Source organism: Apodemus sylvaticus, chromosome 4 (assembly GCF_947179515.1).
Source record: "Apodemus sylvaticus chromosome 4, mApoSyl1.1, whole genome shotgun sequence".
Lineage (NCBI taxonomy): Eukaryota > Metazoa > Chordata > Mammalia > Rodentia > Muridae > Apodemus > Apodemus sylvaticus.
The window spans coordinates 82,729,385-82,754,483 of NC_067475.1; the positions used below are offsets into that span (position 1 = coordinate 82,729,385).

General features: G+C 40.5%; 1 protein-coding gene and 2 non-coding genes across 17 annotated transcripts in view; 2 read left to right on the forward strand and 1 right to left on the reverse strand.

The window, feature by feature from the left end:
* The window catches only part of Fbxw7 (F-box and WD repeat domain containing 7), a 162,913-nt gene that overhangs the window by 90,180 nt on the left and 47,634 nt on the right, over positions 1–25,099 (reverse strand). The window contains exon 1 of one of the 15 annotated variants that reach the window (XM_052180251.1): positions 23,373–23,496. The exons of the other annotated variants lie outside the window; for them this stretch is intronic. The gene's annotated coding sequence lies outside the window, so the exon portion shown is untranslated. Of the gene's footprint in view, positions 1–23,372; positions 23,497–25,099 lie in introns of those variants that run through there. 15 annotated transcript variants of the gene reach the window in all.
* On the forward strand, positions 16,533–16,637 carry LOC127683801 (U6 spliceosomal RNA). Its single transcript, XR_007977605.1, has one exon. It is a non-coding gene; the product is annotated as a U6 spliceosomal RNA (small nuclear RNA).
* LOC127683803 (U6 spliceosomal RNA) lies at positions 16,671–16,775 on the forward strand. Its single transcript, XR_007977607.1, has one exon. It is a non-coding gene; the product is annotated as a U6 spliceosomal RNA (small nuclear RNA).

Sequence of the window (25,099 nt, forward strand, 5' to 3'; positions counted from 1 at the left end):
CTTCATCAGACTTAACCAGAGAACAAAGTCTCCGTTGGGCTTTTTTGAGACTTCCTTTGTCAATGCAATTAATATAAATCTCTTTACCTTAACCTTAGGCAGTTTCCTCAGACAATGGCGAAAAGCACATTCTTCACCCAAACACTGTATTTACATTTAGTTATAAGTACTTTGACATCTGAAATTACTTTTAAAGCAAAATAATGAAAGTAAAATTCTGAATTCTAACACAAAGAACACATCCAACTTCCTTAGTTTGCTGCTTTCTAATTCCCCACACAAGTAAAATAACAATTATTATCTCCAACTGAACCTTACATCATGCCAGGCACTGTACAGGTATAAAGCATGTGTAACTGTTACAGTATATCTCTAATAGGTATGCTGCATCCCAGGTGAAAAAATAAAGCAAAAGTCTTAAGCACTGACTACCTGCTGCAACATGCTTGCCCTTCTAGACTCTGCTCACAAGGCTGTGGAAGCTACACAGTACTGTGGCCAAAGACAGGCCATTCCACTTCCAGCAGAGCTGTCTTATGATAAAGCAAAAATAAATAGGAACAAGGGACATTGAAAAATATAACCCTTGCTGGATGATATCAAAGCAATGGAGAGGAAAAGACACAGCTACATAACAGCCAGGTTATGGATCTTGGTGGATAAGAGGCCTGGACTGGTAGAGAGCAGCTGCAAACACAGGCTGTGCCAGCATCTACCTATAAAACTGGATACATTAACCAATGTCTTTAAATCTCAACTGTCTAATCTGCACCGAGGACTTCAAATGATTGTACTGTATCTCATAGAAGTAGTAGAGATTAAATAAGAGATTGTACATATACAGTGTTGGCCGATATTTTGGCACACAGAATTTATTATGCTGTATGTTGCATATCCCTTACTCCAAAATCTCAAGAAGTCCAACTGTTTCCAAATCAGAAACTTTCTGTATGCCAACATGACAGTCAACAATTTTGGATTCTAGGGCACTTCAGATTTCAGTTCTGTAAATTAGGATAATCAATGGCTATGGGAAACTCCATCATCCTGTTTGCTTTTGCTCTAAAAGTTTCAAGAGGTTTCTCCTATGAAAGTATAAAGTTCAAAATCAGGGAGCCTTCTGGTGTGGTCTCAGCACACATTAGATCTGCACCTATTTGGCTCCAGATACTAGTAGTCTATCAGTAGAAAGAGCTCCTCCAATTTTACAGACCCCTATTACAGTGGACAAAGATCTACCAGTAAGCACTGTTGGAGGTGAAAGGAAAGACCACTATAGGTAACCGTGTGTAATTTGGGGGTTCTGTTGTTGTGCCTGACTCCCACTGCTTCCCTTTGCTTCTCTCTGCTTAGACACAGACCCTTCATAACTGAACATCAAATGCTGCAAAACTAGACTGGCATACATACTGTGAAGGGCAGTGCTATCTAAAGACACTGGTCTGTGCAGGTGCTGCCGTCTTTTGGCTCAGGTAACCCAGCATGAAGACTCCTCCTCTGACACCTCTGGTAGAGTAGGCAGCAGCCACGAGAGAGGTAAGGGGAAATATAGATGGAATCATTACCCATCAGCCTCCCTGCCTTCACGGCAGGTTTCATTTGGCCACCTTTTTCTCAGCAAACTGAAGTTACCATCATCGGGCTTAACGCTACTTCTACTCACAATGGAGTGAAGTACCGAATTCTTTTAGAATTACTTTAGAATTATTTTAGAAGTAATTAGAAATTACTTCTGCTCTCCAGCTGTATTTTAAATATTTTCTTTAGGCTGATTATTCTGCAGTTACTGTGTGCTGGATCTGAGAGTGAGTTTTCTCTGAGCTTTACATATGAATACTTCTACAGTTTATAGCAGACTCTTCCCCATTCTTCTGTTTCTTTTTGGAGGGCAAATGAGATGCATACTAGAACAGGGATTTGACACCCTAGTTCATAATCATTTTCTTCAATTCACATGTCTGTCGAAGCTTCACTGTCCCTTGGAATTTTTTTCTTGGAGCTTTATAAGAATTCTTTGTGTCTTTGGTAGAATTTATATGGCTTTGAAGAAAGTCAAATTTGCTTGAGCTAAGCTGCCCAGGAATAGCATTGCCTGGTCACCACTTTAAAGCCACTGCTCGAGAAAAGATGACAGCTAAATGCAAATGCTGATGAGATCTGCCAGTCTGATAAGGACTACCCCAATGTTATTCGAGTTACTTTTATTCCAAGTTGTCAGTAGAAGTCACAGTCAGCAGTGGAGGGAGAGGTCAGGGGTAAAGCTGCAGTGTCTAAGCTTAGCTCTGTGGCATCAGAAGATCAGAGCTGACAATGGTCCTGTGATGCTACTATGCCAGATCACAAGCAAGTTAGCAATGAAGGCATACACTGGAAGAAGATAAAAACAACCTGTTTTATAAAACCAGGGCTCAATGGGGAGGGGCAGGAGGAGGGGAAGGAGAGGAAGGAAGGGAGCAGAAGAAGAAGACATGGAAAAAACAAGCCTCACAGCCTGAGCTGTGGGCTATCCCTCCTGTTAGCCCTCTCCTATCTGTCTGGAGTGACTTTTACTGTAATAAACCGTGCTTGCTCTGCTCTTCTGTAAACCCATCGGAAATTCCCTCAGCTGGCAGGCAAGAGCTGAGGGAAGCGGCTACCAGTGCTAAGAATGAGATACAGAAACTGATAGAGCATATCGACTGTTAGATGTGTGATGTCTGTCGTAATGAGTTTACCTGGCACAAGCTTCTCATTCATCTTCAAGTCAGTTAATTTGCCTTAACACACCTCCTTATCCACCACTCAACCAGTGGGAAGGGGAGCCTACTGTGAGAGCCTATAGGAATTCAAACTGTAAGGTGTCAGAAAATCATTTCTATTTGTGCTTGTAAATAAACAGAAGATTTTTCTAACTTATTAAGTGGGCTGGAGAGACAGTTCAACCAGTAAAGTGCTTGCCACACAGGTGACCCAGACCCCATGTGGAAACAAAGTCCTGGATTAGTGGATTAGTGCTTCTAATCTTAAAATGTATTTGGAAATGTAAGGGTCTCCCAGCAGGAGACAGAAGAAAGATCCCCAGAGCTCACTGTCACAAAAACAAAACAAGGGGGACAGTGCCTGAGGAATAACATCAGAAGCTGACCTCTGACCTCCACATCTATATGCACACAAAGACGCACAGACACACCAGTGTACAGAGTGTACAAAAGACTATGCCTTAATCACGAGATCTCTTGGAAAATCAGATTCTACTAGCATTTGCAAAGTATTAATACTGTCAAATTAACGGGACCTACAATCACCCAGGAAAGCAGCTTTAGGCCTTGCCTGTACCTGTCTCCTTGATTAGGTTAACTGAGAGGTTAGGCTGGAAAGGCCCACCCTAGAATTGGGAAGTAGCATTACTTTACAGGCTGGGTCCTGAACTGAATAGAAAGGGGAAGCTTTGCTGGGCAGCAAGAATGCAACCTGACTACTAGAGGCCGTTCTCTTAACAAAGGTTGCTTTCCTTAAGCTCATCTTAGCACAGGGACAAGAATGAGGTGACGTGCCGACCGTCTTACTCAGCAGTCACATGCTAATTTGTCTCATAAGTGTATCATACCAAATGTCCTCCTTTGAAGTAGTGCTTTCGGGGAACCACGTGTATCACTCAGAAAGGAGGGAAAGCAAAAACTAGGGCTGCAGACATAGTTCAGTCTGACTGAAATGCTGTCTGACTGTCTGTGAGTGCTTGGTGTACAAGCGTGTGTACCTGAAATTGATGCCTGGTATCCTCGTACAGGCCAGGAGCAGCTCCCAGCACTGGGGGAAAGACAGGATTCCTGGTGTTTACTGGCCATCTAATCAGGTCCAGTGAGGTGGACTGTGCCTGAGGAGATACAGCAGCTCAGGTACACACAGTAAGTACGTCTAAATACACATGCACACCTGTGCACACACATATACATTATATTAGTAACCATCAGCCGAAGCTGTGTCATGGGATACATGAGTCTTTATTTTGTAAAATATAATTATGTGTATGAGTGAATATATGCTGCTGCGTATGCGCAGTGTCTGCAGGAGCCACAAGAGCATGCGGGATCACACTAAGCCACCTCATATGGATGTCAGACAGTGACTCTGGTCCCCTGCCAGAGTAGCATGCTCTTAACTGCTGAGCCATCTCGCAAGCGCTGGGTTCTTTTGAGAATCATTGGTACTGAGAACATACTGTCATTCTTAACTCAATCTGCATGGTGCATGCAAGTTTTCTTTCTTTCTTTTTTTTTTTTTTTTTTTTTTTTTGGTTTTGGTTTTTTCGAGACAGGTTTTCTCTGTGTAGTCCTGGCTGTCCTGGAACTCACTCTGTAGACCAGGCTGGCCTTGAACTCAGAAATCTGCCTGCCTCTGCCTCTGCCTCCCAGAGTACTGGAATTACAGGCATGCACCACCACCGCCCAGCAAGTTTTGCTTTTCTTAAGAACTGTTTTCTGTAAAGAATCAGTTTTGTAAAATCGTGCTTTGGACTATTGATGGTACTGAGATAGAATAAGCAAATGGTTTTTGGTTTACCCAACCACTGTTGGATGTCTGCCTGAGGAGGACTCATGCATCATTCCTGTCACTCACTCACATAACTGGGGGCACAGTTAAACTCCGGTGCAAACCACAGGAAATACTCAAACAGAAAAGGCCATAGTCGCCCTGGAGAAGCTGCTGGGCCCTTTAGGAAAGCCAACACTGGAGAGCACAGGTGTGGCACTGGCGCTGCCCGGCTTCTCAGGCTCGCTTTAATGACTTTGGAGTGAGTGGTGTAAGAGCCATCTAGATCAGAACAGAGCAGAGGAGAAGGAGCCCACAAGTTCTAGGAATCTGCCCTGGAAGCAGTGCCCTTGCTCCAGTGGATGGTCTATCTCGTTGAGTTTTAAAAACCCTCCATGTTGGTGGCAGCTGATACGGTGGGAGCAGAGTGGGATGGGGGTGGGGGGGCACGGCACGCAGGCCAAGGAAGCCCAAAGCAGCAGCAGGGGCAGGGCTGAGCACACTGGGAGAAGCAGCTGAATGCTGCGGAGCTGAACTCATGAATGGCACAGTGGGTGTAGATTGTATTTTGATTTATTAGTGTTTTTATCCAGACTGGAGATTTCTTTTAATTACTGATACATAATTATTTTTCTGTAAGAAAGATATGTTTGCTTGTTCCATATTAAATGTTTTGCAGAGGCCAGATGTAGTGTGTTAGATGTTATTCACTCCAGCACCTGTAGGCAAACACAGGTGGATCTCTGAGTTCAAGGCCAGGTGGTCTGTACAGCAATTCCAGGATTATGCAGGGTCACACGGTGAGACCTCAAGAAACATAACAAAAGGGAAAAAACCCACAACCACCAACAAAGAAACAAAAATTAATATTTAAAATGTGAATATTAATATTAAAGTTTTAATGTTAATATTTAAAATATTTTAACAGAGAAGAAACATGCCTTATATTGAGGCTTTGAGAAATTAAATCATGTAAATTTAGGCCAAAAAAAAAAAAAAAAAAAAAGAAAACTAGAGTTTGGGAATAGTTTTTGACCTTAATCCCTAAGCCAGAAGCTGATTCAAAATGTTAGAGCAGAGAGCTTAAACTGACACAAAATGATAAGAATGACAGTTTCAAGGAAAATCTATGTAATCTGGGGCAGGCAGGTGATTTGGAAATGGTTGGTGCGTGGGTATGTCTTCTCTTAAGGCTGCTGTCCCTCCTGTGCTCTGAAGTGCTACAAGCTTTTCTCTTATTTCTTGCTTAAGTGATTCCACAGTTCACAGCAACAAAAATGGTACTTTTGAAGCACAGAGCTTAATAATTTAATTTTTGCCAGGTGGTGGTGGTGCGCGCCTGTAATCCCAGGACTCTGGGAAGCAGAGGCAGGCAGATTTCTGAGTTGGAGGCCAGCCTGGTCTACAGAGTGAGTTCCAGGACAACCAGCGCTATACAGAGAAACCCTGTCTTGAAAAAAAAACCAAATCCAAAAAACCAAAATAAAAAAAAAATTAATTTTTAATGATTTATATCTTCAAAGTTATGATTTAAATTAGAAGAGGTAAGTATATGTTATCAATAAATTGAAATATTGAAGTCAACTTTTATTATTTTTCAGCTTACAGAAAAAAACTGCCTATAACCAGGGATGGTACACATAACTTCTTTGGCAATTTGAAATTTTCATGAAGAAAATAATTCCAATTTCATTCTGCTAAAGGCCAAAAAAATAAATGGCCTTTTTGTCATATGGGATGTTCATAAAGTCGATGAAACTGGCTCAGATTTTGTTCTGTTTTTTAAATTTTTTATGTGTGTGTATATAGTGTAATCACATACACACACACACACACTCACATGCACAAGTACACTGTTGCTCTCTTCACACACACCAGAAGAGGGCATCAGATCCTATTACAGATGGTTGTGAACCACCATGTGGTTTCTGGGATTTGAACTCAGAACCTCTAAAAGAGCAGCCAGTGTTCTTAACCACTGAGCCATCTCTCCAGCCCCAGATTTTGCTTGTAAAAATAGACAGCGTATACCAGAATTTAAATTTAATTTGTTTTAAAAGGACCATAGATCCTAGCTCTATAATTATAATCTGTATTTCTAGCATTTTTCTTTTTTGAATATTTCACTGTAATCATCTTGATTAGTGTTTCTTAGACTACAGCTGAAATGGACATTATTTGAGATTGACTGAACATGACTGAGGTATACATCAGGAGTAAAACTTCATCTCAAGGTCTTCATCCCATGGTCGTAAACAGTGATGAAGGAAAGCTAGGTCTGAATAAAGTACTGGTTCGCTCTGACATCCTCAAAAGCTGTAACACAGGCGGTTCTGTTACATATGGTACTGCAAAGACAACTGACTCTGCCGGTGAGTGCTCCCTCCTGAGGATGAGGGCCTGGGGTTTGAGGCCTGGCACCCAGGTAAGACATCAGGCTTGGCAGTATTTATCTATAACCCTGGGTCTGGAGAGATGGGGACAGGAGGATCCCTGGGGCTTGCTGGCCAAAATGTGTAGCTAAATTGGTACGATCAAGGCACAGTAAGAAACACTGGCTTGAGCCAGGCATGGTGGTGGTCGCATTCCTTTAAACCCAGCACTTGGGAGGCAGAGGTGGGTGGATCCCTATAAATTTGAGGCCATCTTGGTCTACATAATGAATTTCAGGACATCCAGAGCTACCTAATAGAGAGAACTTGTCTCAAAAGAAGATCAAAGGAAGGAAGGAAGGAAGGAAGGAAGGAAGGAAGGAAGGAAGGAAGGAAGGAGGGAGGGAGGGAGGGAGGGAGGGAGGGAGGGAGGGAAGGAGGGAGGGAGGGAAGACAGACTTGTTTCAAAATATAAGGGTAAAATAGATTGAGAAAGATACTTAACACCCTCCATGTATACACCTGTGCGTACACACACATACATATCCATGCTTAGACAATACACATTCCACAGTCATATAAATAATAAACAATCTATCTTTCTCTGAAAGGGAAATTCTGCAAAATCAGGTTCTGGAAATAGGTATGTGGCATTCAGAAGGTTCTGCAATCTTGAACTGTATACTACCAACAACCAGTAACTATTCTAATAAAACAGCAGGCAAGCATGGCCATCTGGTGTCAGTGCTGGGTCTTACAATTGAGGGTTCATCTCTGCTTTGCCACAAAATTGTTGAAATTAATAAAGATAGGATATGATCTTTTTCATCATTGCCTCATTTCTGTAAAAATAAACATGAAGGAAGCATTTCCTGTCTACCTGTACCCAAAGCGTTACTAGGGAGCTCAACATGGAAAGCCTAGTAGTTGAAGCCAGCTGTAGTTGTCCTTTTCTACAATTTTTTGTTTGTTTTAGACTGTTCATTTAGTGTGTGTGCGCGTGCGCATAGTTCATGTGTAGTAATCTGAATACAATTTCAGGAGTCATTTTTTTCTTATCATGTGAGTTGTGGAAAAATGAACTCAGGTAATCAGGCATGGCAGCAAGTACTCTCTGCCCCTTCAGTTTTATTCTTAATGCCATTATATATTGAAAATACCCTTAGTGAAAAAAATTCCTTCTGACAGTGTGTTGGCTAATTTTCATGTCAGCTTGACATAAGCAATAGTCAGTCACCTGAGAAGGGGGAACCGTTGTTTCCACAGGATTTATTTATAGACAAGTCTGTAGGGCATTTTCTTGACTGATGTCTCAGGGCCTGGCTTCTTGCTGGTGATCCCACCCCGAGGTGGGCCTAGCTGGTCTAAGAAAGCAATGGACAGCAAGCCCGCGAGGAGCACGTTTCCATGGCCTTGCATCAACTCCCTCTATGTTTCTATTTTGTTCGAGTTCCTGTTCTGACTTCCCTTAGTGATGGAATGTGATGTGAAACTGTAAGCTGAAATAACCCCTTTCCTCCCCAAGTTGCTTTTGGTCATGGTGTTTTATCACAGCAACAGAAACCTTGAAAATGATTTATTTACATTACTTAAGAACATGGAGGACTGAAGTGACTACCACTACACCAGCTTCATCCCTCAATGACAAATGCACAGACCGATTCACACTATAGAACCATTTTATAGAAAGACAAACTGTACTTTCTGCTCCCGTTGTTTTGTCATTGATTCTTCACATACTAACATGGATTTATATTTTTCTTCTGTACAATTAGTAAGTGCCAAGTTTTTCTGTCATGCAAGAGTGAAGTTGATGGACTCTAACCCACCCCTGAAACTTCACTCATAGTATAGGAAGTAGTTTATGGACACATGAGTATCTTCAGACATTTGCTTCCATTTCTGCAGTTATGGCTTAACTGAAAGAAAATTATTGTAAAGTATAGGAAAATATAGTATTTTATCACATAAAAAAGAAAGTATTTTTAAAGTAGTGCTTCAACCTTAGTTATCCTATTTCCTAGTTACCTAATTTTAGGAATGAGACATTTGTAAGCCTCAATTTCCTTGTCTTAAAAATATTCAGATTTCCTATCTCACAAATGAAATGACTGACATTAAAGTCCTCACTAGAGTAGTGTGGTCCAAAAGAAAGTTTCCTGGGGACGGCATGAGTCTGCAGCACATCTCCACCCCTGGAAAAGTTTCATCCCACCTAAGCTACAAAGGTGCCCCACAAGCTTACCTGCCAGGCGCCCTGGCCATACCACCGGAAACAGCAGTGCCTTCCCAAACTCTGATCACTGAAACTACCGTGCGAAATACTGAACAAATGACCTACCAACATTATCGTCATCAAGTGCCTATGGAAAATCACCAGGGTCAGAATTTAACCCTAGGTCTGGCTTTTAAATGCTACTATAAAATTTAAAACAAATACACTACTTAGAGAATATTATGTATCAAAAAGATAAAACATTACTCTCAGCAGAAAGAAAAGGGCATGAATATGGAAAGGAGGCATCCGTACTGCGTATACACTGATTCTTCCCATTAAACTCCAACTTCTACAGCTTCAAGCCCCAGTACTAACGGTACTTCTCTCTCACAGACAGGAGGCACCGATTTCTTTCTAATGAGTATTTTAAGGGAGCTGAAAGTGTTCATACATATGTAACTGTGTCAAGATGCATTTGTAACGAAGTCAGACAAAACCCAGGTCTTCAGTGCTTGATTTGTGTTCTTTAGAAGAGTATGCCTAATGGGGCAAGGACTTCCCAGGATGCATCTCTCACTTAACCCTAAAGGAAGCCCTATCACACTGCTGATGTAAAGGCCCTGTGCCTTTCACAACCGTTATTTTAAGAAAAAGTCACACTATGGGATATATTTCTGTTCCAATTTGCTCAATCAAGTGTACAACGCTGGGGGTAAGGGGCTTTAATGTACACTACTAAAGTGAAATATTTATCAGTAATTGATTTGGTGATGGTTCATCATTTAACGTTTTCAATATTGAACTTAGACATGCCCTTGAACAATCTCAAATAGTAATACCATCCTTATGTACACATTACCAATGTACACAGAGGGATTTCTGTTGTTGGCAAGAGGAGAAGAAAGTTATCCAAAGAAGAATAAAGACTACAAACTCCAATGTTGATACTGTATCATCTATAATTACCTTTTTAAGTATCTGGACTTGGCCAAAGTGTGACTGTTCATATTTTCACCTTTCAAAAACACTAAGGCTTCAAACAGTTTAAGAACTAGCCTCTGGGCTTATCAGAAAGGGAGGCGCCTCACACAGCATATGCAATGGCAGTACTCTGCTTGATTCTGCAAAATTTACTTTTTAACACTATTACTATCTTAATTGTTATGAAATGTAGTAAGGCTAATAATAGAAAAAAATATATCTAATGAATGACAGAAAAGTCAGTACAAAACACTTCTGTACAAAACACTGTATTACATACTAAACACAGAGTTAGTGGTTTTGGCAAGGGAAGGAGTGAGGGGGAAAAGATTGATTTTTTTTTTCACTAATACAACAAAGCTAAGCAAAAGCTCATTGTAGCAAAATCTCAGCAGCCAAGATCTCAACGCAGGGTCTCCCATTCCCGCAACAGCAGGCATATTCTGCATCAAGAATGAGCTCTGTGCACACACAACTATAACCAATTATTCACTTTAAAGGCACAAGAAGACAAAAACAAACATTATTAAAACAGCCATTTTATAAATTTTGGATAGTAATATTGGATATCAAGTAATTTATAGTATCATTAAACATTACACTAGACCTTACTGTATTTCTGGATATTTCTAAGAAATTATACAGTTCAGACTTTCTAAATAAACCACTGAGAAACCAAACACCAAAATAATGTATAAGACAATTTTCTAGTAATCTCTGGGTCAATAATTTCCTCTAGTTGTAGTATTACCATACAGCTAGAGTTGAAATGTAATGAGATTTTCAGGTGTTAAGAATATTTTACTTAATTCAGATAATGTATAATAGTTAACAAAAGCTCATGTTTTAGACACCTATCCTCACGGTCCATAGCACAGTATGTTGATGCTAAGCTCAGAAGAAAGAAAAGACTGTTTTGTTATATTTAGGATCAGTCAAACCGATAAACTTTTTATGAACTAGTGAGTGAAAAAGAAAATCGAAATTTCTAAGATTTCACATGAACACTCAAGTAAAACTGACAGCACAGAAAACAAACAAGAACTCCTAGCACTCTTGTGATTTCTAAAGAAAATGTTGCTACTGTGGGTGGCCAGCCACCTCACATCAGCTCTAGGCTGCAATCACACAGCCATGAGAGTGCTGCACACTCAGAGCAAGCAAGTGGTTCTCAGTGCCGCTGGTAAATCACCTGATCCTATTACAAAATCAATTACTGCAGTACATTTCCACTGCCACAATCTGATGATGACAAAATGATATTGGATAGCTACTGCAAGGTCAAGAAAACTGCTAAGAACATCTTAATTGGTCTTTTATGTTTAATCATTTGGTCCTACTTATAATGCAGCCATTTTAACTGTATATTCTTATTTGAAATAAATCTATGTAGTTACCTTTAGTTGCCTGGGACATTCGATGGAAAATCTCTGCAACTGGTCTGAGCTACAAGGGAACAGATCGGAGCAGCAAGTCGAACAGTTCAACCTCTTCATTAAAAAAGAAATAATATTGCTGCAGCCACAGCCACACATTGACTTGATCATTAAAAGAGAATTTGGCTTTAAAAAATCACAACTAGTAATGTTCTATATATAATATACTAAAACTGGCTAACTGACTCATTCTGCAACTCTCTGGCTGAAAGAAACACTGCTAAAATCGATATAAAAACAAATGAAAAATCAACTTTACTACAGAAAATAGCAGCCACAAACTCATCACCAAGAAACTCTGTGAAAAGCATAAGTCTCCAGGCTACTACACAAAGAATGTAAAGTGCTTTAATATTTCAACGTGTTTATATTAAAGCTCAAGAACTTAGCAAAGGAGCAAGCTCAAGACACCCCAAAACATACTAACCACTCTTTCTGTCTTCCATCAGTTTTGGATCTGTTTGCCTATGCCTTCAGCTCAGCCTATCCAACCTGTTCCTCTGTAAATGGACGCTTTCTCAACAGCCAACCGGAAAGAGCCCCACCCCTCGCTGTTCCTACACTGTACAAGAAAGCCTCAGAGTCTGGAGAGAACGGCTGCAGCACTGCTCTGAGAAACAACAGAAGCAAATTACTGGACAGACTCTAGCTCACCACTCAGAACTGATGACCTCTGACTCTACACTTAAGACGCCTGCCAAGCACGCACAGTAAGAATAACCACTCGCTTTACTTCCCTATTACAGTTACAGGCAGAACAGTTCTCAGTCTTGGTAGTCAACCGAAAACCCAATGAGAAACAGAAAACACAGGCCTCCACCTCTTTTAAAAATAATAAAATGTGGACAGTAGCTAGCACAAATCTTTGGATGGTGGTGGGAGAGGCAGGAGATGGTTGAATACGATGTGAAAAGTAAGAAATTCGCTCTGCATGCTGGACTCGGACCTGAGGGGTAACAACAAGACAATCTCCTGCAGAATTTCACCACAGATAAGGCTGAGACAAGCAGCAAGGTGAACCACCATGGGATCCGTCATAGTGTCCCAGGGTTTACCGAGAAGAAAAGGATGTGGCTGTGTGCTGTAGTTGCAATAACTAAAAGCCATCAAAACCTTTCCTGACGAGGAATCTTTCCCTTGATCATTTGCATTTCAGTAGACAGAGAAAGTTCAGAACCTGAAAACTACACTGAAAATGTAAGCCAACAGTACTGGCAGTGTTAGCCATTCCCTAACAATTTAATACTTAAACTATTCTACCTTTCCTGATAACATAGTTACTTGCATCCAGTAATTATAATTCTTTCTGAATTCCCAGAACAAGAGAGTCACATTAATACAAACATGTTAGTCTTCTTAAAAAATCATATTCAAAATAATTTAATGAACATTCAGATACCAATGATGTCAACTCTTTTAACACACCTTTAAAGAAGAAAGTGGTAAAAGAAAAAAAAAAGCTTCTACAGAAGAACCTATGTTTGAGGCATTGAAAGGCTCTGTATGTGTGTGTGTCTCACGCTCAGTCCCTTCCCTGCTCTGCATCTGTGTGTCTGTCTCACGCTCAGTCCCCTCCCTAGTGTGTGTCACGCTCAGTCTCTGCTTTAGAGCTAGGAAGAGCCAGTACTCTTTCTGCCTTCACCTTGCTCTGTCCTTAAGACTTGACTCGTGTTATACTTAAATCAGTTTTTTTCAGAATACCTAGGCATGCACTTCACAGGGAATGAAACAAACAAAAAACAAAAAATGCTCTGTAAATAAAGCCTACAGAAAGAAACAAGCAAAAATAATTCAGTACCATCTTATTCGTCTGCTGAAAACACTGTATGCTGTATAGAATATAAATCCTCATCTGTAGCTGCAACTGAGCTGGACTGCCACTAAGTCTACCTTCCTGTGCTGCCGCGACACAAGCCAACAAACACAGTACAAGGAAAACGTGCAAGAACAGGTACCAAGTATTAACACCTAACATGATTTACACTGCCAGTAAATACAAACTATGCTCAGAATAGAGGCATACATCACTGTGTGGAAAATAAAGCAAGAATCAGTTTAAAGTCCCCAGCAAATGTATGCTGCTCTCGATGAAAACGAGGTATCTGACAGCCTCAGCATTACTGCTGCTTCTACACAAGGCCTAAAATAAAAGACCCAAAGGCATGAAGTGCTTCCTCCGCCCATTTCCTACACCATCCCCAACCTAAATTAGTTCTAACAAAAACAGAATGTAAGCAATAGTGGTTGTTTTCATTATTTAACATTTTTCTTCCCTGTTAGCTAATTCACGGTAATATTGATCACTAGGTTGCATACAGACAGAACTTGAAGACTAACCAACAGAAGTAAACATTTATTAAATGTCAGAAAAATCAGCATAATATTGTTGGGGGAGAAACAGTGAATATTTAACCACGTCTACCTACAGACCTGTTTTTAAAAGTAAAGAAAATATTATGTATTAATATTTGATCAATAATAAATTAAAAGTATGATTTTTCTTACCTGTGTGGTGCTAGGGATGGAACCCAGCCAGGGCTTTATGCATGGTAAGCAAGTAATTTACCATCGTCTTAGTTTCTACTTACTGCACTGAGGTGACACACTTTCAGAAGAACTTAACTGGGGGCTAGCTCCGTTTCAGGTGGTGACAGGCAGTAGGCAGCAGGCAGGCAAAGCCCTGGAAAAGTAGCTGACAGAGTCAGCTACCTTGTCAACAGACTTGAGGCAGTGAAAGACACTGGACCTGGTCTTGGCTTCTGAAACCTCAGAGCCCAACCCCCAGTGACGCAGCTCCTCCAGCAAAACCCACACCACCTAACCCTTCCTAAGCAGCTTCACCTACAAAGGACCAAGCTTTGCAATATATGGATCCTTGGGGGCCATTCTCATTCAAACCATCATAACCACCACATTCCTAGCCCTCATGATTACTTCAATAAAGTTAACTAGTTTCCTTCTTAGTTATAAATAACTGATTGTCAAATTCTTACTTTGAAAAGTTAAATATTGTATGCATACTGAATTAATTTCAATTCTTGAAGAAACAAGAGGATGGATCCATCCATCTGTTAAGTAGTAGTCCTGAGTGTTTGCCTAGCATGCACAAGGCCCTTGGTAAGATCTTCAGTTCCCTCTCCTCCCTTGCTCCTACCATCCACTCATCCATTCACCCATCTGTCCATCTATCCTCAGAAAACTACAAACACAGCTTTGTAACATAACATTCTTTGGCCCACTTTTATCTATTTAAGTAAACACAAGCTACTGTCCTTAAGAAAAATGTCTCAAATATAAATTCACCAAACTGGTTCTAGTATATCTTTAAACAATGATTTACAAATATAGCATGTTGTTGAATAAATAGTATCCCAGTAAGAAACTATTCACCCCAGCAATAGGGACTCTGAGGGTTCCCAGGATTCTTGCATGGAATCTATGAGACCAAAACTGATTTCAATACTACTAGGATGTTGCTTAGTCTCTCCCTCTCAATCTATAAGAAGATACCTGTAGTTATTCTCCTGAGAAGTTTCCTTACACATTACAGCCTGTGTGTCACTTGGCTAAACACAAAAGCTAAAATATATTTTAAGCCAGACCAAATACATTTACAAACATGAAACACAATGCCATCCTTATTTCATTTAAGGAAAATATAGTTAGTTAGTATGTATGTATATATGTATGTAATGTTAGTTATTCAAGGCTAGAGAGCTGCCTCAGAGGATAAAGCACTGGCTGCTGTTTGTCCAGAGGACCTGTATGTATGTATTTATGTGTATGTATGTATGTATGTATGTATGTATGTACGTACGTATGTATGTTAGTTATTCAAGGCTAGAGATATGCCTTAGAGGATAAAGCACTGGCTGCTCTGTTTGTCCAGAGGACCTGTATGTATGTATTTGTGTGTGTGTGTGTGTGTGTGTGTGTATGTATGTATGTACGTACGTACGTACGTTAGTTATTCAAGGCTAGAGATATGCCTCAGAGGATAAAGCACTGGCTGCTCTGTTTGTCCAGAGGACCTGTATGTATGTATTTATGTGTAAGTATGTATGTACATATGTATGTATGTATGTATGTATGTATGTATGTATGTATGTATGTTAGTTATTCAAGGCTAGAGATATGCCTCAGAGGATAAAGCACTGGCTGCTCTGTTTGTCCAGAGGACCCAGATACGTTTCCCAGCACCCACATGGCAGCTCACAACCATCTGTACCAATTTTAGTATATGTGCTGCCGAAGAGATTTTTGTTTCTGTTGTAGTACCTTCATTACTCTTACTTGCCTAACATAGTTTGAATGAGAATGGCCCCCAAGGATCCATATATTGCAATCCCTTCTTCTGGCCTTCACAGACACCAGACTCAGGTGGTACAAAGATATGCATGCAGGCAAAACACTCATACAGATAAAATAAGGACAGTCACAGCAGCACAGGCAGGAAGCCCTGGAGAGCTGGGAGGCTAAGCAAGAGAACCACTTCCATGTACATTGGAAGTCAGAATAAGATTTGTCTCAAAACATCAGAGAACATTTTGAAGACAATTGGGAAAAGTACAGCACAATAACTTAGAGTAATTCCTGTTGTTGAGACCGTGTTGAATATGTGAAATATCAAAGTTTTGGAGTGAAGAGACAGGAACTGATGACTTACTCTTATAACTCTATACATATTAGCCCAAAGTTTTCCCCAAAGGTTAAGGGTTCCATAGCCCCATTAGATTCAAAAACACTCTCTTTGGCTCTGTCCTTGACCAAACTCTATGTCCTCAGTTTTCTAGAACTAATTCCCATTCACACAATCACTCAAGTATTTATTAAGCACCTGATATGCTAGGCAAGTAAGAGTAATGAAGGTACTACAACAGAAACAAAAATCTCTTCCACTAGAATTAAATTTATATTCTCAAACAAAGATAAAATAAAGTTTAAAAAAAAGACATAACAACCAGAATAATTACTACAATCAATGGTGACAGATAACAAGAAGAAAATACAGAAGGTGTGCTCGCTTCGGCAGCACATATACTAAAATTGGAATGATACAGAGAAGATTAGCATGGCCCCTGCGCAAGGATGACACGCATTCGTGAAGCATTCCATATTTAAAAAAAAAAAAAAAAGAAAGAAAATACAGAAGGTGTGCTCGCTTCGGCAGCACATATACTAAAATTGGAATGATACAGAGAAGATTAGCATGGCCCCTGCACAAGGATGACATGCATTCGTGAAGCATTCCATATTTAAAAAAAAAAAAGAAAGAAAGAAAGAAAAGAAAATACAGAAGGAAAGGTTAAATGGTTTACAAGAGCCTCATTTCTGCAACAAAAATGTAAGTACAGCTCTCCAGTATCTCAGATGAGTTGTAAATGCTAGGAGAGGATTGATACCAGCAAAGCAGTCTATAGGTAAAAACCTGAAATTTTTAAATGAAAAGTTTCCAATATACATAAAAAAGTACAGTATATCTATTATACCTATATTCAATTGAAAATATCACCAATATTGCTTTGTCTTTTATTCTTCCTTGCAGATATTTTTAAGTCTCACATACCATGCCTACATACTACAGACACACATACACACACACACACACACACACACACACACACATACACATACTTCACAAGCGCCTCTCATGTTCGCAGAACCATCATGATCAGATCATCACAGTAATTACATTTCTATTAATACCAGTCAATAGTCAAATTCTCCATATTGTCTCAAAAACATCTTTTATAGTTAACGAGTTTGAGCAGATGGATGGAGTAGCGCTCTGTTCCACCGGCTTCTTCCTTTACCTTAATCCACCCCACTGGGTGCCTAGATCCCCTGCCCTGTCCAGCAGAAACAAATTAATGCCGTCAACTGTTCAATGCTTGCGTTTTTCACTGTGTTCCTTGCCTTGTTACCCAATCTCCCATATTAACTACAAATAACGTTTGGCAATGAATATTATAAATTCATCTACTAAAGAAATACTAACAATATAACTGGTATACAGTTCCCTGGTGATTTCTGGCCAGCTACTTAAAGGAATCAGACAGGCTAAACATGGTGCAGTAACTCTGAAGTGACAGAAGAGGGAACTGTAATGTTTAGTAATTCCATACTAAGTAGCATTACATTTACTTTAAACTTAAACACTGAATTTCAATGTTGTGATGGCTAAAAACACAGTAATTATATTCCTGCATATGATTCCATCAGAAAACAAGCCAACAAGACCATACTGTAAAGGATTGAAAAGCAGGTAAGAGCTGAATGTATGGATTTTATAATTCAAATGTGCTCATTAGCCATTATCAAAAGTTACCATTTAAAATGATCCTAAAAACAATGCATTTCCAGTTTCCAAATAATTTTCCTCAATAAGTAAGTTAATCTAAATGGACTAATATATTATGCTAAATAAATTTCCATCATAAATTCAACTCAACTTTAAAAAAAAAGAAGTTTTGAATTTTGCATTAAATTGTACAATGTTCATGTTCAAAGAGAAGTGACAAAGTCTTTATGGTAACTCCTAAGCATATGGGGTTAGGGAAACACCTCAGTGGTAGAGCTGGAAAATCCTCAGGTTTGGTCCCCAGCTCTAAAAGAAGTTTGTTCCAAGTAATACTGACATTTTATGGAAACTATAAATCTAGGGGCTAAGGGCATGGCTAGGTAGGTAAAATGCTTGCTGTCCAAGCATGAAGACCTGCATCCAGACCCCCTTGTAAAAAGGCTAGTATGTAATGGTGATCCTGGAGCGATCCTAGAACTGAGGAGGGAGAAGCAGGAGCATGAGGGGCTCACTGGCCAGCCAGTCTAACCCACTGAAAAAGTCTACATTCAGTGAGGCCATGTTGGAAAGTCACTCTGGCCTCCACACGTGTACCCACGGGTGACTCTCACTGGCAGTACCTTTAACACTTACATCTCCACAGTAGTGTATTCGTGATGATCTCACTGATTCTTTCAAGCAAATAAGTTTTTTTCTTTAAGTACTATTTACTTATTTGTGTGTAAGCATGCGCTGTGCACATGTGTGTTTGTATGGGCAGGTGCTATATGTCTCTGAAGAGACACTGAGAGGAAGGTCAAGAAGTTGCGAGCTGCCTAACGTCGGTGCAGGGAAATTAACCCGTTCTCTGGAAGAGCAGTCTGAGTCCTCACCCCTTCTACCATCTCTCTAGCCCCAATTTCAGCTTTCTTTACAAGGTTCCTTTACCGCCTTCTGAGGCCTCATCAGCAAAGCTTTTGTATTTGTGCCATGTTCAAGCTAGGTGTTCTCCTTTCATGTTCTTAAAAATTCTACCAATTGCTACACTTTCCCCAAATTCTACACACACACACACACACACACACACACACATACTCAGCTTCTGAGGCTACTGCAACTATCACAAACTCACCAGCAGGAAATAAAGTTCCTTAACTAAGGTTCTTGAGATCAGACGTTCAAAACTAGTGTCACTGAGCAAAATCCAAAGTGCTGGGCAGTGAGTTTAACTTGTTCCCTTTACTCTTACAGCGTGCAGAAAGCTTACTCGACTCCCAGATTACTAGTCCCTTTCTCCTCCTTCAAAGCACACTGCCACCTGTGCATCTCTTTCCCATCTCCTCCTCTTCCCTAGCCTTTTCATTTTAACATTCTTAACCACATACACAGTTCCTTCAGGACAAGGCACAACACGGCTTTTGAAAATTTGGATATATTTTGTTCCCTAAGGGAGACAATGTGTGGAACAGAGACTGAAGTAAAGCAGAGACTGCCCTACCTGGGGATTCATCCTATAAGCAGTCAACAAACCCTGACACTACTATGGACAAGAAGTGTATACCAAAAGGAGCATGCCATGGGTGTCTCCAGGGGGGCCCTGCCAGACAGAGCCTTACAAATACAAATACAGAGGCAGATGCTAACAACCAACTATTGGACTGAGGGTGGGGTCCCCAACGGAGGAGCTGGAACATGGTCCAGAGGAGCTGAAGGGGTTTACAGCCCCATGGGAAGAACAATGATTTTGACCACCCAGATGCCCCAAGACTCCCAGGGACTGAACCCTCAACCAAGGGGCACACATGGTTCCAGCCAAAAATGTGGCAGAGGAAGGCCTTGTTGGGCATCAGTGGGAGGAATGGTCCTTGGTCAGTTAAGGCTCAACAGAGGCCGGAACAAAGGGAAACAGGGGAGAGGGAGAAGGGAGGGTGATGAAGAGGCAGATATGTGGAGGCAGGGGGAGAGAGGAAGGGGAGGGGTTAGGGGTCTTAGGGGAGGGAGGATATCGGGAAAGGTTTTGCCATTGGCAATGTAAATGAAGACGATATTCAATAAAAAATAAATTAAAAAAAAAGAAAATTAGGATATAAACATATTTAGAGGGCCGTTATTCAGCGTTCCAAAATACAATAGAAAAACAAAATATATATAAAGTCATGGTAGTATATGCTGACAATGCAGCCCTCAGGAGTTTAGGGCAGCTGATCCAATCCAAATTTGAGGCTTTGTTTAATGCAATGAATTTGGGGCTATTAGGGTGTGATGGCTATTCCTGGTTGTTAGTGTCACCACATCTGGAATGAATTACAACCCAGAAATGGAGGGCACATATGTGATCTAGATCCTGAGGCTGGAAGACACAGGCTTTTGATCTAGATCTTGAAGCATAGTGGCCATGAAAAGCTTAGACCCAAGCAAGGCAGTTCGTTCCTTTAGTCCCAGGAGACAAGAGGCCAGTCTGGGACAGAGCATGTTCCAAAGCCAGGCGTGGTGATACACACCTTTCCGCTAGGCCAGGCCTACTGAGGACACTGGAAGAAGGAAGAGTCGCTCTTCTTTGCCTACTTGCACTACTCGCCAGCACATCTGTAGAACCTACTTCTTCAGGGTTCCAGCTTATCCGGAAGACTAGCTAAGACACCCAGCCTCGTGGGATTGACTACTAGATTCTTGGATTTCCCACTCACAGCTGCCCACTGTTGGACTAGCTGTAAGTCATTCCAATTATTCCCTTAATATATAGAGACACTCCATAAGTTCTGTGACTCTAGAGAACCCTGACTAATGCATAGGCTATATACAGAGATGCTAAAAGAATCGCTAAAATTTATGAAATGTAAAAGCAAAAATATAAAATGACCTTCAAACTAATAAAAAAAACCTTTTGAAGCATCAGTCACAAACTGAGAGGAGCCTGCAGCAACTGTCTAAGCAGCTCGGGTGAGAAGTAACAGCACTCTCATGGCTCAGACAGTCTGACAACACTTAAAGAAGAGGGACTGCAGGACCGCTGCTCACTGGGTACCGAGTTTCTAGTGGGAGTAAGGAGAAAGATCTGCATACAGGCAGCGAGAGGCATACGGCCGACCGCAGTGTAAATGTAATCAACGTCACTGAATGGCCTACCTTAAAAAATTAGAATGGCAGCTCTGTTATAAAATTCTCTCATTTCAAAGTGACAATATGCTACTAAACAACCTGAAATTAAATTAAAGACCTAAACAGATTTGAGATATTGAAAGACTAAATATCATTTAACGTCCATTTGTCACGGTATGTCTTATTACAGAGTCTGATAGGTCATTTCTCAGACACGTCACAGGAGAGACATTCAAATATGCAAAAGCACAATAAAGATCCTCAATGATGACAACAACATCCAGATTTAGTCAAAAAGAAACGCAGCAACTTGATAAATGTTTTCATGTACACATTATTTAGTCAACAATATAGTATTATAGTTTATTATTTTTACAGTAAGGAAAATCATACAGCTTTTTATAATTAGAAAAATTATAGTAAATTAAATATTTACTAGCTTTGATATGACTTCTGGGGCTATTTCCCTTCAAACTGATGGATCTCCTCTAGAACTATTCATAACTGTGGTGAAACAATAGAAACCCCAGTATTTCTTAATCCGAACACATTTTTATTTCACTTTCAAATTATGATGGTCACAGAATTCACATCTGATAGCTTTTCTTTCCACTCACTGAATGTCTAGTTCCTCATCTAGCCAGGAATTAAGTAAGCAAAACAAGTGTTTAGCAGTGAGGAGAGTCAATTAACTTAGAGTAACAGAGGAACTTCTTTCTCTATAGTGCTTTCAAGATTTTCTCTGCAACTGAGCAGCTCGACCTCTTACATAGCTAAATGTAGATTCTTACATGCTGGTTCTGCCTCAACTCCCTGGTTTTGCAGGCTGACACTTCCAGCTGAATTGAGTCTGCAGCCATTCTTTATCCTCCTGTGACTTCACATAGCTAGCAGGCCTCTGCAGGCCCCTCACTCGGGCTCCCCATCCTTTATCCTCCCCATCCCTCTAGTTGATGACTTTTATTACTCTAAGTTAATTGACTCTTCTCACTGCTAAACACTTGTTTTGCTTACTTAATTAGCTCTCTTTCCAGACAGCCCTAAAACTCTCTCCTGTATCTTTAAAGTACCTCTATGCTTTATCTATTCACTCCTAAGTATTCTTGAGTCCTTTGAAAACAGGATTCTTTATGTAACAAACATAACAGTTTATCTGCACTGTGCTACACTCTTTCAGAACCTCTGGCTTTAGTGTTGTGGATGGGAACGCCAAACTCCTTTGCAGCATGCAGCTACTGCCTGTGCTTAGTTCCTTCCCCTCTGGGCCACGCCTTCCTATTCATCAGCCTGGTACTCGGAACATTACCCTGGCACCTGAGTACTTCACGGGAGTCAGTGAAAGAACTGGGCAGAGACTGTACTCAGATATATGGTTGACATCCTCTAATGCCATCCTGCCTCAGAGCTTCTTCCCAGCATTTCTTCTATCAGCTTTGTGTTCTGTGATGCCCTGGGAAGGCTTTGGCCACATGCCAAATCAAAAAAACATTCTCAGCCAAAATGTAACAAAGATAAATCTCATATGAATCCATTTTCTTTCAAGAACAGAAATCACAGGCATGCCAACAAAACTTCAAAAATCCCAGTACTTAGGAAGCAGGGATATGCAGGACCTGCCAGGGATGCGCAAGACCCCATCTCATCTCAGAGGAAGGGGGAACTAACACATACAACATAGACTAATATAAATAAACCCATCTCATTTAATAACTGTAACAGGAACAGTAGAGTCATCTCTATGTAAATGCCGGGGGCACACAGCCACAAAAGCATCTCCTGCAGGAGTTCCTAACTGAGGACTGCCTGAGAGACCATGGATTGCTAGTGCAGACATTGTCAGCCAGTCAGGAATTGCTGTTCTTGCGACCAGTGGGGTGTGGATGGAGGGTATTAAAGGAGCTTGCAGCAGTGTTCAGATGAGCTTGCTGCAGTGCTGTGGCAGGATTTTCCCTGTCCAATTACGTTAAGATATTAGTGCAGTAGAAGGCCTATGATTGGACAGGGAAAAGGGAGGCGGAGCAAAGAATTGCAGAGACAGAGAACATCTCAAAGGAGGAGGGAAGCCAAGAAGGAGGCAGACAGACAGGAAGAAGATCCTGATCCCGAGTGGTTTTAAATAGCCATAGGCAGTTATGAATATCATATAGGAATAGAATATTGGGATAACTTGTCTGATCTAGGTGGGCAACTTGTATCATTATCAATTGGCTCTGATTGTGTGGGCATCTTGTGAACTGAGAATTTATTGATACATAAATCTGACTTGTTAATTATAAGCTTCTAGAATTTTGTTTCTACCAGGTTGCTGGGTGTTGTGGTAGCTTACCAAAGGGTGGATGGTCGTTGTATGGGGCGGCGGGGCAGTGAAGGGAACTCAGAAAGTTCCACCCCACCAGAGAGTTGGTGGGCAGAGTAGCTAGTTGGAGCATAGGAACTTGGCGGTTCTTTAATATATTCCACAACACAGTGTTTCTCACCTGCTCAAGGAGTCTGTGTTGTTGACTGCACCACCTCACCTCCAACCCCTAAGGGCAAGTAGGGTCGGGTGTCGAGTAATACACAGAGTCAAACATAAGGTAGTGGAGACAAATGCATGAGGAACTGAAAGACAAATACAATAGAAACTTTCCTTTATGCTCTGGACAACAGATACAAGAAATGCCAGTGTTCTTTGGCATTTCAAATGGACTTATGATGAAGCCTATCACAGACCTAACTATCACTAATAGCTTATTTTAAAATAAACTTGTAACTTTGTACCACATGCAAAGCAAAATGAAAGCTGAGCTCTATCAAGATTAAAATCTTTCATTCTGCCAGACAATGGTGGCAGACACCTTTAAACCTACCACTCGGGAGGCAAAGCAGTTAGATCTCTGAGGTTGAGGCCAGCCTGGTCTACAGAGTGAGTTCCAGGACAGCCGGGCTACACAGAGAAACCCATCTGAAAAAAACAACATAAGTCGTTTTTTACAATGACTTTTTTTTTCAAACTAAAAGGATAATCCACAGAACAGAAGAAAATACTTGGAACTCACAAATTTAACAGAAGTCTGCTATTCACAACTTAGAAAGAGTGATCACAACTCAACACAACTACTATTTGTTCTGAAAAATGAGCAACAAACTTGAATGACTCTTTCTTCAGAGACAACAAACGGCCAGTAAGCACACGAGCGCACCAACACTGAAGACTAAAATACACACACAGGGCCGCCATAGGATGTGGAGGAACTAGGACCCTTGTGTACTGCTGTTCTGATCACTGCTCGAAGAGGAACACAAAGGATTAATTATCAACCCCACCCCATTCACACATGTTCAAAAGAAATGAGAATATATATCCACACAAGTTCACAATGCACATTCCTAACAGCCAAAAAAGTAGCTCTATTAACTGATGGATAAGTAGAATATGGCATACAAAGGAATACCAAGTCATAAAAATGAATTAAGTACTGACATGACACATATGACACTGAAAATACTGTGCTAAGAGAGTGAAGATAGGCACAAAAGAACAAATACTATGTGGTGAATTTTTATAAATATCCAAAACAGGTAAACTCTCAAGCAGAAAGCCCATCACTTGTTGCTAAGAGAGGGAGACGGGGTTAGAGGGTGAAGAAAGCCCCCTGCGCCTGAGTGGCTGTGAGGAATGCATACCTGACAGCCTCAGAATCACTGAAAAGTACCAGAGTATGAGGTTTTCTGGTGTGTAAACTGTATGACAATAAAACTGTTACAAATACACTTAAGATGAGACATCCCCCAAAAGCCTACAATGATGACAGTTGGTTCACAAGCTAGCCCCTTCTGTGTGACATACTCCAGAGATGAGCCGCCACACTGTATATGGAGTGAAAATCTGCCCAGGCATCTTTGTTCTATTAGTTGTTCCCGAATATGCTACAAATTGCAAGTGTGTGTTAAACAGAAGATTATAATTGCTGATCATGCAAGCATGTGCTGTAATTGCTATGGAAATATCTTCTGGTTAAATATTGACTGTTTCAAATAGAGTAAACACTTTAATACAAAAAATGATTTTTTTCCATTTCATATATCTAGAGACTCTCCTTTAGCGAATGAAATAAACATTTTTGTGTAGTTATATTCAAAACAACCACAAAATATACCATGATACTTGATTATTGGATATCTCAGCACTTATCCCATTTTATAGAACACTTAATCACTTTGA